This window comes from Emys orbicularis, chromosome 4 (genome assembly GCF_028017835.1).
Source record: "Emys orbicularis isolate rEmyOrb1 chromosome 4, rEmyOrb1.hap1, whole genome shotgun sequence".
NCBI lineage: Eukaryota > Metazoa > Chordata > Testudines > Emydidae > Emys > Emys orbicularis.
The window spans coordinates 131,836,931-131,852,212 of NC_088686.1; the positions used below are offsets into that span (position 1 = coordinate 131,836,931).

At 50.1% G+C, this 15,282-nt stretch overlaps 1 protein-coding gene across 1 annotated transcript in view; it reads right to left on the reverse strand.

The window, feature by feature from the left end:
* Positions 1-15,282, reverse strand: part of LGR6 (leucine rich repeat containing G protein-coupled receptor 6) — a 212,203-nt gene that overhangs the window by 63,252 nt on the left and 133,669 nt on the right. The gene's annotated exons all lie outside the window — the stretch shown is intronic.

The window sequence follows — 15,282 nt, forward strand, 5'->3', positions numbered from 1 at the left end:
CTTGCAGAGTCGCTAAACCACTAGGCTCTCAGGATGGCCACAGGGTGCAGCAAACAAGAGCGAGGTAGATCGGAGTGTGATGTTGTACAGTCTATATGGTTTTATAAAAATATGGTAATGAGTGAATATAATGTAACTGGAATATGCTTCATGCAAAGGGTCTCTTGTAAGGTATCATTACAAAGCTTATAATCTACTGAGTGTGATCATCCTATTTGTATAAATGTACCACTCTTGTATCAGGGACTAGAAATATGGAATATAACTCTGAGGGCCTATTGTAATTATGCAAAGTGTGGGCCATTAATGGTGGTTTGCAATCTTAATGGCTCCCATCAACCAGGACAATTGACTGGGGCTCTGTTTGCAGGCAAGCCTTCCTGTGAGTCAGGCTGGGAGGAATGAAGGCTTGGGGTCTTACAGTGACATGTGATCATGTCACATGAACTGGAATCCATCTTTAACCTGGTGCTTTTCCGGGGGTGGGGGGGGTTGGGGGGGGTGTGGAAACCCAGAGAGAGACAAAGGATTCCCGCCTTATGCAAAAGATATATAAAGGGATGGAACAGAACAAAGAGGGAGACCCATCATGAAGAATCCCCTAGCTACCACCTGAGCTGGAATAAGAGCTGTACCGGGGGAAAGAATTGTGCCCAGGCCGGGAAGGTGTCCAGTCTGAGGAAAAAACTTACTGAAGCATCTCTGAGGGTGAGATTATCTGTATTCAGTTTGATTAGACATAGATTTGCGCATTTTATTTTATTTTGCTTGGTGACTTACTTTGTTCTGTCTGTTACTACTTGGAACCACTTAAATCCTACTTTCTGTATTTAATAAAATCACTTTTTACTTATTAATTAACTCAGAGTATGTATTAATACCTGGGGGAGCAAACAACTGTGCATATCTCTCTCTATCAGTGTTATAGAGGGCAAACAATTTATGAGTTTACCCTGTATAAGCTTTATACAGGGTAAAACGGATTTATTTGGGTTTAGACCCCATTGGGAGTTGGGCATCTGAGTGCTAAAGACAAGCACACTTCTGTGAGCTGTTTTCAGGTAAACCTGCAGCTTTGGGGCAAGTAATTCAGACCCTGGGTCTTTGTTGGAGCAGACGGGAGTGTCTGGCTCAGCAAGACAGGGTGCTGGAGTCCTGAGCTGGCAGGGAAAACAGGAGCAGGGGTAGTTTTGGCACATCAGGTGGCAGCTCCCAGGGGGTTTCTGTGATCCAACCCGTCACAAGGGGTTCTCTTTCTCTTTCTGAGCCCCCTCTCCCCCAACATGCTATAAAAACTCCACGGCCCACCTGTGCCACAACAACTGTTTTCTGCATATAAAAGCCGGGACCAGTGTTAGGGGATAGCAAGCCGGGCAATTGCCTGGGCCCCACGCCACAGGGCCCCCCGCGAAGCTAAGTTGCTCAGGCTTCGGCTTCAGCCCCGGGTGGTGGGGCCCCTGGCTGCAGTCCCAAGCAGCTGGGCTTTGGCTTTCTGCCCTGGTCCCTAGCAAGTCTAATGCTGGCCTTGCTTGGCGGAACCCCTGAAACCTGCCTGCAGCCGTCCAGGGGGCCCCAGATCCCTGGTAAATAACCACTGAGGTGGATGATACAGCATAAAGCCGGTGCTCATTGGCCTATTTTCTTCTTAGTCAGTGGGTGTGCCCTCCGTTATCTCTAACATTATCTCTACCACAATAGGCCCAGTTCCAGCCCTCACTCAGGTTTCAGAGTAGCAGCCGTATTAGTCTGTATCCGCAAAAATAACAGGAGTACTTGTGGCACCTTAGAGACTAACAAATTTATTAGAGCATAAGCTTTTGTGGGCTACAACCCACTTCTTCGGATGCATATCTGAGCCCTCACTCAGGCATTTCCTTTTCCCTTTACAACGGAAAAGTCTTTAAACTCCGCATTACTGCCTGGTCCATTGTGGTAAATCCCAAAAGGTTGGGGGTAAAGAGCCTGCCAGCCCTTCCTTTGCTGAAATGAGAGCTGCCTACATTCGGAGTGATGCAAGTTCCTGGTGTGCCCCGGGGTGGAGGGAAAAGGGGGCATGTGCTCTGGATGGAGGTTCTTGGAGCCCTTTCCCTTTCCGGAGAAAGGCACAGAAGTGAGTCTGAGCGAGCTGGAGGGGCCTAAGCCAGTGTCGCCGAGACACTTGGGACTAGAAAATAGCATGTGTTACAGCAGCTCAGCACCCTCCCATGCACCATCTCTAATTTGGCCCTTTCTGGGACACCATCCTGTGAACTGCCTCTCCTGCCATATGCCTCTTGGCAAATGACACTCAGTTTGCACAACCACTCAGTGCCAAGCAGGGCCGACGAGAGTGGGGGGAAGCCGGTACAAATTACCGGGACCCGGCGGTCCGGAAGGGGGCCTGGCTTCCCCCCCTCTCATTGGCCCTGTTTAGCTGGTCTGCCCTTGCTGGGGTGCCCGAAAAAATTCCGGGCCCGGCTTCCCCGGCTTCCCCCCCGTCTCGTCGGCCCTGTTTAGCCGGTCCGCCCTTGCTGGGGGGCCCGAAAAATTTTTTCACCGGGGCCCGAACCCGCTCTCGGTGGCCCTGGTGCCAAGCTGCACAACTGCAACATGGACAAAAGAGCTTCCTGCCCAGCTCACACGTGCCGTGCAATTTGCACCACCGTGTGATCTAAGGCAGAGATTTCCCAAGCTCCTTAGTGGGTTTGGATGCCCAATTCCCATTCATTTTACTAGAAAGCCCTGGGCTTTGAAAAGCTCAAACCAACACGGCTAACTCATGTTGGGCCCTATCCAGTCGAGCATCTTCAACAACCATTCATAGCATTAGGCCCCATGGGTGGATCCAAGTAGACTAAGCACAGACCTCCTTCTTCTGCAATGAATGTTACAATGTCTATGGTCCTAAGCCCTGTCCTCATTTGCCTCCCCTGCCCCACTGATCTCAATGCATGGGTGGAATCCAGGCTGCATTTATCTAGAAGTGTTTTCGAAACAAAGAAAATAAAACCTCTGAGCCCCATGATTCTTGGTCTTTTAGTTCAATGCCATGATGTCTACAGTCACAGCTTTATTATCTCTTGCTCGCAGAAAGATGGAAATACTACCAGACTTCTGGATTTACTCCAGTTTGACTGCAATCAAGGTTATCTTCAGTTTAATGCTTTAAAAATGTCTAACCCCGGAGCCGAGTGGCTAACGTGACATTCTGATGTGTCTTATCCACACTGAATCAGCAAATCTTACCCACTTTTCTCCTCCCTTCATTGTCTTTTGTCCCAGTGCCACGTATTGTGCACTGTGTGTGTTATTTCTGATGCTCAAGGGCCTGTGCATTATGAAGTCCCTCTGGGCTAATTCTGCAGCTGGAGATCTGTGTGCCATCTCTATTGTAAGGGCAGTAAAGTCTCCTGTGTTACATCTGTCCTTGAGACCCCAGGCATGGTACAGTCCCATGGGTTCCCATTGGGAAGTCCTGTGTGTTATTTCTGTCTATACTACAGGGACTATAGCGACAGAGCTATGTCACTGCCGCTATGCCAATATAACCCCATAGTGTAGACGTAGCTTACAGGCTCTAGGAAAACCACTTCCCTGAGTGACGGCAGCTAGGTTGATGGAAGCAGTCTGCCATTGGCCTAGTTGTGTCTACAGTGGGGCTAGGGCATCATAGTTACAGTGTTCAGAGTGCCGGAGCTATATCAACCTACATTTTAAGCGCAGGCCAGGCCTCTCTCTTCATTTTTGGCAGAACCAGGATCTGTGTTACTGGATTCTTCCTTCCAAGTTGTCTGAGTGTGTGCATGGGTATTAGCCACCCGACTCCCATTCCAGTCAGTGAGCGCCCCCTGGCTGAACCAAGGCATAGCACTCCAGAATCCTACTCCTGTGATCTTTTCAGTCCAGACAGATGGATCCTGGGTGCCCCGGGGACATGCTGTGAAGCAGAGAAGGCAACGCCAAGGGGACAGACTGCGAGTCCTTGCTCACCTGAGTAGTGCCCTTGATTCCAGTTGGGCTCCTCACATGAGTAAGGACTCACCAGCCTAGTAGCAGCTCGGGGGACAGAATATTCGCTGAGTTCCACTTCAGTAGATCAGTCCATTTTATGTGCCTGGGGCCTCGCCCCAATAAATACCAAGCCCCTCACATTCAGACGCAGACAGATTCTGTATCCACTGTGACGTAAAGCATTAATCTATTATCACAGAATTTATGGTCAGTCTCTTCCCCGTCTGCGTTCTGGAACATAACCTATCATATCATATAATACAGCCTCTTTAAAATGGCCACGCTAGCAGGTGGATCAATGACATTTGCGTTACTCATGCTTGCTCTAAATCTGCCTTGGCTCAGAAAAAAAATCTCTCACTGCACCTGGATTCGAGTGCAGGCAGCGTCACCGAGCTTCCCAGTGCCAAATGTTCCATGGTAAAAGCAGGAGGATTTATGAGCCGGGGAGGAGGCAGGCTCTGTGTGGTAGTTAAATGGAGGGTTGTGACGATCCGAGCGCAGTTTGGAAACCAGCTTGACTCTCCCAGAGAAGCACATTTCCATCTAGTCATTCTGATGAGAACACACAGATTTTGGGGCGACACGGGGGTGGGGCAGTACAGGAAAATTTACTGGCTGCTCCCAGAGGTAAGTGGGGGAGAGGAAAAAGCAGCTGCAAGAAAACTTGGATCAATTGTGATTCTCTGAGGAGGAGAAAGATTTAGATAAAAATCCAAGTCAGGAGATTAGAGGAGCTATTTCTCTTTGTCACAAAAAAATATGTTCCACGTCCAGATGGTTTCCTCCATCAAATTTTATGGGGCATTTTCAGATCAAGTTGCCCTTACATCACTTTGGGCTTTCACACCAAGATGACGCCAATCATTTGAGTCCCTCTGAACCTGGATACTGCACTTGCCAAGCCAAAGGTTTGGATCTACTGTAGCTAGTGCCTCAATGCATGTTCCCAGGGACGGGGGATGCCAAAGGAGTGAGGTACAGAACAAACCCCCAATCCTATAGTGCATGTGTTCATTTGAAACGACAAGGATGGGCATGAGGAAACAGGAAAGACAGGGCTTGCAGTTCAGATAGCAGGGACAACATTTCTGGCTCCAGATGTGATGGGTCCTCAGCTGTGGACCTCGCTCCCCCTGGGATCCTGCCCCAAATTACTCATCTTCCAGGCCTGGCACGCGATGTATTAAGTAGCATTCCCTTAGGAGGGGCTGGCAGAGAGCAGTACAGAATGCAGAGCTTTCATTTGGACAGACAGGTTGGGGAAATGAAGGTCTTGTTACGGATCCTCTCTCAACTCAGGCAGCCTTAACAGAGGCATCCTGGCCAGTGTTCTACACCTTTACAGGGCATCACAAAGAGAAAAAAATAGGTAATGTCTTCCCACCCACCCATGTGAATACGCCTTGACTTGGAACACTCATGACTTTAAAAACAGCTATCTTCCTCCTATGGGGCCAGATTCTGATTCCCTCACTCCTGTTGGGTAGCAGCTTTCTCATCCAATCCTTCCATCCATTTCAAGGAGACCACTCGAGGAGTAAGGTAGCACTGAATGTCCTAGATAGAGTTTGATCCGGGTGGCGCTCCATCTCCAAGGAGGTGATGTCCCTTTGGGATGTGCCATCATGATGACTGAATGTGAGTAAAGGTGGCACAACCTGGCCATTCATTAGGACCAGAAATGAAGCCCGACTGGAAATGTCTAGGTTTAGAAATGTTTGAGCTGCAGGATCCCGTCCGTTTCATTCATAACAGTGAAGAGGAATGAAACAAAGACTGAGCCGGTTTTGCTTAAACTTGGCTTGAAGACGTTTGGAGACCAAGCAAAGAAAGTTCCAAGCCCCAAAGACATATTTTTGTTGTTGCTGTTGTTGAGAAAGTTGTGAGTGATTGAAAAAGCGGGGTTATAATGGAAACTGCAGCCCGGCCTTAACTCTAGCGGTTGCTACCGGAGAACACTGAAATAACAATCACAGGAGACTTTGACTCATAGTGCGAGCTGGAATGGGAAATAATTGAAGAGATGAACTCCTCTTTCCTTCTGCCCTCTTCCCATCCATGTTAAACAAATTACTTCAGCAAGTGGAATTGCAGCTTCTCCAGTGTCTGTCAGTTCAAGCCCGGCTCAAAGAGTCAGTTCTGCCTGGTAAATTACAGCGGGTTTGACCGAGACCTGAGATATTTTACTCCTGTGCACGTACATGGCGCTCTCTGGAGGGATGTTTTGACAAAATTAACAGATCAATTCCATGAGAAACTTTTCTGCCCATCCTGCTCCCCTTGAAGTCAATGGACAAACTTTAGCTGCCTGTTTACAAATACATGCATCTCTCTTTGCAGACCAGGATCATGGGGCAAAATCTCACAAATTCTCACAAGGGAAAATATTTCCCATCCAGCTCTATGTGGGATCCAAGATGCTGAGAGAATGCTAAGAATGGGGCTGAGCTCCCTGATGGCAAGGGCAGGAAATCCTGCGAGATGTTCCTGGCATTAGCAGGGCCTTGATGAATAGAACCTGAGCACCGCCGTTGGCACACCCAGCTCACCTGAGCTCTGCCATTGGCACACACAGTTCACCTGAGCACTGCTGTTGGCACACCTGGCTCACCTGAGCACTGCCGTTGGCACACACAGTTCACCTGAGCTCTGCTGTTGGAACACACGGCTCACCTGAGCACTGCCGTTGGCACACCCGGCTCACCTGAGCTCTGCCATTGGCACACCTGGTTCACCTGAGCACCGCTGCTGGCACACCCGGCTCACCTGAGCGCTGCCATTGGCACACACAGTTCACCTGAGCACTGCCGTTGGCACACACAGTTCACCTGAGCTCTGCCATTGGTACACACAGTTCACCTGAGCTCTGCCGTTGGCACACACGGCTCACCTGAGCTCTGCCATTGGCACACACAGTTCACCTGAGCTCTGCCATTGGTACACACAGTTCACCTGAGCTCTGCCGTTGGAACACATGGCTCACCTGAGCACTGCCGTTGGCACACACGGCTCACCTGAGCTCTGCCATTGGCACACACGGCTCACCTGAGCACTGCTGCTGGCACACCCGGTTCACCTGAGCACTGCCGTTGGCACACACGGCTCACCTGAGCTCTGCCATTGGTACACACAGTTCACCTGAGCACCACCGCTGGCACACACGGCTCACCTGAGCTCTGCTGCTGGCACACACGGCTCACCTGAGCTCTGCTGCTGGCACACACGGCTCACCTGAGCACCGCTGCTGGCACACACAGCTCACCTGAGCCCAACTCTCCTATCAAACAATTTCAGCTCATGGATTCCAAGGCCAGAAGGGACCATTATGATCACCTAGTTGGACCTCCTGTGTAACACAGGCCAGAGCTTTTACCCAGTGGTTCCTGCTTCCCAGTGCTTAATTTGTAATGAAAGAGGTGCTGGGGCTCAAGCCATTTTTTAATTTTCATAACTGACGTGGGAAGCCCACAGGTGCCGGGGCTCTGAACTGCCAACCCTAGAGGTGCCGGGGCTCAGCCCTGGCACAAATTAAGCACTGCTGCCTCTAGCCTATTAACTTCTGGATTAATTAGAGCACAGTCCATCCTGGGTATAAGAATCTACACTAAACAAAATCCAATCCTAGCTATTGTTCATGATTTTAGACCCCAGTATGGTCCAGAACCTCATCCAGTGGAAACCACCAGAGATGCACTGATTTAATAGAGTGAGGCTGATTCACACCAGGGGAAGATCAAGCCCAACTTCTTTAATCTATCTGTAAAAGACCACGAATCAAAAAACCAAACATCCAAATAAATAATGGGAAAAGAAATTGCAGCCAACAGGGGCATCAGAAAGCTTGTTCCCCAACTCTCGTTTAGCTGCTGGCATATGCTGGGTGCAAGGTTCTTCAGAGGCTGTTGAAAAAGGGGAGACATCCAGGCATGCTGAGAACCCCGAAATGTTCCCAGTTCTCGAGACTCACGTTGTACAGAGGAGAGTAATTGCACAACAACCAGAATACTTGGGACTGAGCAGAAGCCTCCAGAGCTGAAGCATGAGTTGCTACAGCTTGAGCTAGCGTGCCAGGCTCTCACGCTGCAGCTTTGATCGCTTCGTATCCTCTGGGGATCAGCACAGAGGGGGACCTGTAACACGCAGAGTTACAATAGCTCAACTTGCAAGTGATGGAGCAGAAGAAAATCCAGTGGATCTGCCTGAAACAGGGATCCAACTCATTGAGGAGTCAGAGTTGGTCTCCCCACTGGCGTGGCATCCAGAAGGATGCACTGAGAGTTTATATTGGCATGTGAGTAGCATGCATCACTGTTGCTGTCTGCACTTTGAAATGGGCTCCCTCCCCTGCGGAGTTAGACGAGCACATGCACCCTGCTGAAAAGAGGCGTGATTTGTTGTTGAACATGTTTCTCTCCATCAGAAAAGCAACCAGGCGAGAGACAGCCTTGCATCTGCGGCTGGCACACCCTGCAGTCTGGGAAACTGGAAAAGCACATCAGGAAAAAATTACAGGAGCCACCTGCCTCCAATAAAGAACAAATAGCAATTCCCAACAGGGGGTCTCTCGTCCCATTAAAAGCTCTCTAAACAGGCTGTAGCCCTGCACCCGATTAAAACAGGATTTATTCCAAATTCTCTTTGCGGAAGTCTTCTGGCAAATTGTCTCGTTTTCCTTTTCGCTCTTATTTTCAAATACCTTTTCCTGTGGGTGAAAGGAGCCCTGGAGAACAAAGTCCTGTGTCTAGCAACAAGCACGGCACAGCCAGTAGCAGTACAGGCTCCCCCCGCCGCTTGGAAGTCTCCGGGGAAGAGAGCAGCTCGGTCTTTCTGCCTATTAAGTGCAACGACTACAAAAAGGGGGAAAGAATTAGTGCCAATGATACCAGTCTGTTAAGAACCCTAGGATGTATAAACAGGGGAGTAGAGAATAGGGAGGTGATTTTGCATCTGTATATGGCCTTGGTGAGACCAATACAAGAATACCGCGTCCAATTCTGGTGTCCACATTTTAAAAACAACATTGAAATTTTGGAAAGAGTGCAGAGAAGAGCCATAAAAATGATTTGTGGGCTGGAAAAAATGCCGTAGAGTGAGAAACTTACGAAATGCAATCTGATTAGCTTATTAAAAAGATCACGAGGTGACTTGATCACAGTGTGTAAGTGCCTTCATGGGGAGAAAATATGGGGTGCAACAGGCTCTTAGATCCAGGGGAGAAAGGCAGAACAAGAATCAGTGGTGATGGTGTCCCTAGCCTCTGTTTGCTAGAAGCTGGGAATAGGTGACAGGGGATGGATCATTTGATGATTACCTGTTCTGTCAATTCACTTTCATTTAATAGAATCATAGAATATCAGGGTTGGAAGGGACCTCAGGAGGTCATCTAGTCCAACCCCCTGCTATAAGCAGGACCAATCCCCAACTAAATCATCCCAGCCAGGGCTTTGTCAAGCTGGGCCTTAAAAACCTCTAAGGAAGGAGATTCCACCACCTTCCTAGGTAACCCATTCCAGTACTTCACCACCCTCCTAGTGAAAAAGTTTTTCCTAACATCCAATCTAAACCTCCCCCACTGCAACTTGAGACCATTACTCCTTGTTCTGTCATCTGGTACCACTGAGAACAATCTAGATCCATCCTCTTTGGAACGCCCTTTCAGGTAGTTGAAAGCAGCTATCAAATCCCCCCCTCACTCTTCTCTTCTGCAGACTAAACAATCCCAGTTCCCTCAGCCTCTCTTCACAAGTCATGTGCTCCAGCCCCCTAATCATTTTTGTTGCCCTCCGCTGGACTCTTTCCAATTTTTCCACATCCTTCTTGTAGTGTGGGGCCCAAAACTGGACACAGTACTCCAGATGAGGCCTCACCAATGCCGAATAGAAGGGAATGTTCACGTCCCTCGATGTGCTGGCAATGCTCCTACTTATACAGCCCAAAATGCCGTTAGCCTTCTTGGCAACAAGAGCACACTGTTGACTCATATCCAGCTTCTCGTCCACTGTAATCCCTAGGTCCTTTTCTGCAGAACTGCTGCCTAGCCGCTTGGTCCCTAGTCTGTAGCAATTTCCATTTTTTCTCTTGGAGGACCAATGTGACCAGCTTCATTTTCCACTAGTCACTTGTACTCCATTGCCTTGGATCAAATTCAAAGTCTGAAATGAGTTGGGATCTCGCCAGCGCACTGTGAACTCAGATGACATAGGGGACTGTCATGGTTTGGTCTTGGCCAAAAACCATTCGAAGTCCCAATCTGCCATAGATCAGTAGAGGCACCTGGTCACGGGAACTGTGCAAATTCACCCGGACAACCCCGAGCAGCAGGTAGCAGTGGTTAGACTCATTTGGAGATGAATAAAATCAGCTGGAATTGACAGCAGCAGGGGATTTCAGAGAGCGCTATTAATCTCTTCTATGGGTACTAAAGACAGAAACTCACTTTTCTCCAGGCAAAGTGCTCAGCCCTCAGCGAGAGAAGCAGCTTTTGTGGACTAAAAGGCCAAGACATGGATCCCAGATGCTCTAGGCAATATCTTTTCTTAATACTAAAGGTTCCAAGGTGTCTTACGAAGGTGTGGATCATTAACCCCACTTTACAGACGGGTAAACTGAGGTACATAGAGATTCATACCAATGCTGCGGCCATTTTATCAGAAGACCCCAAGTTTGGGGATCCCAGCTTGAGACACTGGGGATCTGATATTCAGAGGTGCTGAGTCCCCAAAGCGCCCTCTGAAGTCAACTTGAGCTTGGGTGCTCAGCTTCCCCTGCCCCCCTGGAAATCAGGCCCCTGGTGTCTCATGGAAGCCTTCTCTCTTGGGCATGAAGCAAGCCTCCTTCACAGAGCGGAACCCCAGTGGTAGTAATAGCAGGAGGGTGTATTTCCCCACGTGACCGCCAAGAGATGACCGGCACAGAGAGCAGCTGATCCCTGACTTGACCCATTCCCCCCAATGCCACGACTTCCCAAAGCCTGTGGGGCCCTGAATACGCAGCATGTTCCTGGAGGGACTTCTGAACATTTGGGGGTAGGCGATACTGCTGTTCCGGTTCCTCTCACCCACTTTTGAGTGGCACCTGCCCCATTTTCATCCCTCCCATGCTGAAGAGCAGAGGGGTTGAGTGAGAGCTCACTCGCTGCAAAGCACAGTGAGCCTGAAGGCCAACCTTTGATACCAAGGGGATGGGCACCTGAGTCAGGCTGTTTGTCATGGAGTTGAGCACTCTTGGCCATGTGACAAGACAGGGCTCCGGGGGGGTCCTGGCGTCGCTCGTGCTGCTGTAGGTCTGCAGTAACTTCAGAGGAATTCCCCCGCTTGTGACTAGAGCAGGACGGCCCAGGGTCTTTACCAAGCCAGCAGCACTGCAATGGAAGCACGCCCTTCAACCAGCTCCAGGGCCAGAGGGCAGCTCAGACTTCATGACCCAGTCACCCTTAGCCGCTCTGCTCAGGGTCGCGCTGACACGAGGAAATGAAGCTGCAACCCCCAGCCATGGTGTGGTATGACAGAGCCCAGATTTCCCCACACAAACGCCGGAGGCTTACTGAGCCCCACCCTCTGCTCCAGGCAGCTGCGTTTATTAGGCCTTTGAAAGAACAAAGCACATCTAGGACCTCTCTGCCTGGAGCGACAGGCTAGGTGCCCTGGTAGCAAACACCATCTCAGCCTGGTCAATCCGTCTCCCCATCCCTTCCCGGGTAATCGCAGCCAGGGCTTGTCTTTGTGGTCTCCCATCTCTCTCCCCAGGAAAGGCAGCAGGTTAGATATTCCCGGCTGGGTTCGTGGGGAGAGTAAGAGAGGCTGCCCACCAGGAAAAGCCATTCTCCTACCCGCTGAATCAATCCCTGCAGTACGTTCATGATGCCCCAAGGAGCAGGGGAGGCAGCGTGTCGGGCGAGTCCCTGGTGCTGGCGCATCCTGGAAGATGCAGTCCAGCCTGGGAGTTCAGCCCACAGAGGAGAATGGGGACATGACATAACTAAAGCAAGACGTGAGAAGTAATTCTTCCACTCAGCACTGGTGAGGCCTCAGCTGGAGTTCTGTGTCCAGTTCTGGGCACCACGCTTCGGGAAAGACGTGAGCAAACTGGAGAAAATCCAGAGGAGAGCAACAAAAATGATTAAAGGTCTAGAAAAGATGACAAGGAAAGATTGAAAAAACTGGGTTTGTTTAGTCTGGAGAAGAGAAGACTGAGAGGACACGATAACAGTCTTCAAGCACATAAAAGGATGTTTTAAAGAGGAAAGTGATAAATTGTTCTCCTTAACTATGGAGGACAGGCCAAGACGTAATGGCCTTAAATTGTAGCAAGGGAGATTTAGGTTAGACTTTAGGAAAAGCTTCCTGTGAGGGTACAGTAGTTAAGCACGGGAACAAGTTGCCTAGGGAGATTATGGAAACTCCATCACTGGAAGTTTCTAGGAACAGGTTAGACAAACACCGGTCTGGGATGATCTAGATAATACTTAGTCCTGCCTCAGAGCAGGATCCTGGACTAGATGACCTACCGAAGTCTCTTCCAGTCCTACATTTCTATGATAAACTACAATTCCCATAATGCACTGTGGTAGCATATCCAAATTGAAATATTTCTGGTTGTAGCCCTTCTGGTTTTCAATGAAAAGAAAAAAATTATTTTGTCAAAAATCCCAATTTTCAGTCAAAAACCAGTGTTGATGGACATTTTTCAACCAGCCCTACTCACAGATGCTAAGTGACATTCTGTCCCTGTCATGCTGGGTCAGTCTCCGGAGTGAAAGTCTCAGTGTCCCATTCCCAGCCCCCTCACGCCCCTCCCACCATATCAAACAAGCCAGCCCTCAACATCACTGCGCTAACACTCACAGCAAAGGAAGCTGCAGTTATCTAAGACAGGGAAGGGACACATGGTGGAGTGATTACATAGGGGCCTGCTTTCAAAATACTCTGCAACCCTTATTACAAACCTGCAGCAGAAATGGGAACAGGTCAGGGAATTCCTCAGTGGGGGGTGTAATTTATAAGCAGAGGCTGAAGCCCCTAATTTATTCCAGATTGAAGCAGGTATATTTTGCTGTGGGTTCATCCCATCGTCACCGGATGATCAGCTGTGTCTTTCCCAAAAGCCCAAGGTGTGCGGAGCAGGAAAGCACGTTGCTGCATCTGGGAAGGTCGTGTTCTCAGCTACAAAACTGCTGATGAGGGGCGTCTGTGAGCATTAATCAGCCTATAAATGACAGCTTTTTCCTGGTACTCCTCCACATCTGCTCTTAGCTCCCCTCTCCCACAGGTACTTATGTTAAATAACTCCCAGACTAGAAGGGTACTTAAGTTTATGGCAGCGGCTAGCCTCTCTTCTGCCTGCCGTGTGCAAGTTTGCCCACTCACACCTGGACAGACACATGCTCTTTGCATGGCGGTAGGGAAGTTTACTGGCTGGTGGGCTGAGATTCTTTGCTGAGGTTTCGGAAAGCTTGTTAGCCTCGTCTGAGGCTGAGCGTGGCGCAAGCTCATGGATCGGGGCACAAGGGGAGCATCAGGTCTTCTGTGGGCTAGGTGCCGACATGGGGAAACCGTGAGCATGGTGGTAATTTGTGAGGCTGGTTCTGCGGGACACTTGTGAGCCCCACAAAATTCCTGAATGATCTCCCACAATGTCTGGTTAGTCTCCTACACAAGTCCCATATCCAGCCGTCTGCGGGAGGGTGCGCTTTTCTGTCTTGTGGTCAAGGACTCTTCTGTTTTCCCACCATAGCGAAGAAGTTTTTTCCCACCCAAGGTTTGGGATTCCCAGTATGAGAGCAGCATGCTTTTGAGGTTGAGATAACAGTCCAGTTTTGGGCCCCACACTACAAGAAGGATGTGGAAAAATTGGAAAGAGTCCAGCGGAGGGCAACAAAAATGATTAGGGGGCTGGAGCACATGACTTATGGGGAGAGGCTGAGGGAACTGGGATTATTTAGTCTGCAGAAGAGAAAAGTGAGGGGGGATTTGATAGCTGCTTTCAACTACCTGAAAGGGGGTTCCAAAGAGGATGGATCTAGACTGTTCTCAGTGGTAGCAGATGACAGAACAAGGAGCAATGGTCTCAAGTTGCAGTGGGGGAGGTTTAGGTTGGATATTAGGGAAAACTTTTTCACTAGGAGGGTGGTGAAGTACTGGAATGGGTTACCTAGGAAGGTGGTGGAATCTCCTTCCTTAGAGGTTTTTAAGGTCAGGCTTGACAAAGCCCTGGCTGGGATGATTCAGTTGGGGATTGGTCCTGCTTTGAACAGGGGGTTGGACTAGATGACCTCCTGAGTTCCCTTCCAACCCTGATATTCCATGATTCTATGAAAGGCAGTTGAAGCCAAATAGCATCACGAGTGGTTGAACTGATGACTGTAAGCAGGGCCGGCTACAGGCACCAGCCGACCAAGCACGTGCTTGGGGCGGCACCTGAGAAAGGGCGGCCAATGTTGGGGTGGCGGGGGGCGCTCGCGGTATTTTTTGTTGGTGGTGGTGGTGGTGGTCGGGGCGGCGGTCGAGGGGTTTTTCTTTTCTTTTTTTTTCCGGCCGGGCAGCGCGGGGGGTGTTTCGGTGGCGCGGCGCTGGGAGAGGAGGGGGAAGGGGAGATTCGGCGGTGTGGCCCGGCGCTCTGGGGGTTTGGGCGGGGCGGCGAGGCGCTGGGAGGGGGCGGGGATTTGGCCGGCCCCGCGCTCGGGCGGCGGGGGTTTGGCCGGCCTGGCGTGACGCTCGGGGGGTTTGGCCGGCCCGGCGAGGTGCTGGGGGGGGCGGGGTTTTGGGCGGCGCGGCGCTCTGGGGGTTTCGGCAGTCCGGCACAGCGCTGGGGGGGGGATTCGGCGGCACTCGGGGGGGGGGGGGGTTCAGTGGCTCGGCGCTCCGGGGGTTTGGGCGGCGCGGCGCGGCACTGGGGGGGTCAGCGGTGCGGTGCTGGGGGGTGTGTTACGGTGGGGCGGCGCACTTCTTTTTTGCCTGGGGCAGCAAAAAAGTTAGAGCCGGCCCTGACTGTAAGTGCCTTGGGATGACTACATTTGGTCCTATCCTGTGTGAAAACAAACTGATTATCTGACATTTCTCAAGCTGTTACTAGTATTTCGCCCCAATGTGCCTTTACGTTCCATCTAAGCAGTTGAAGTCAATATTTAATAAAAGTTTGAAAAGTGCATATTTCTATAAGGCTTCAGCAAACGCTTTTTCTTCTGAGATCTAAGCAATTGCTAAGCTTTCCCTAAGCACCAAATGTTGATGATACTTTATCGCTGGCTACAAAACACGTGTATAATGTAGCACTCCATTTTACTTCCCATAA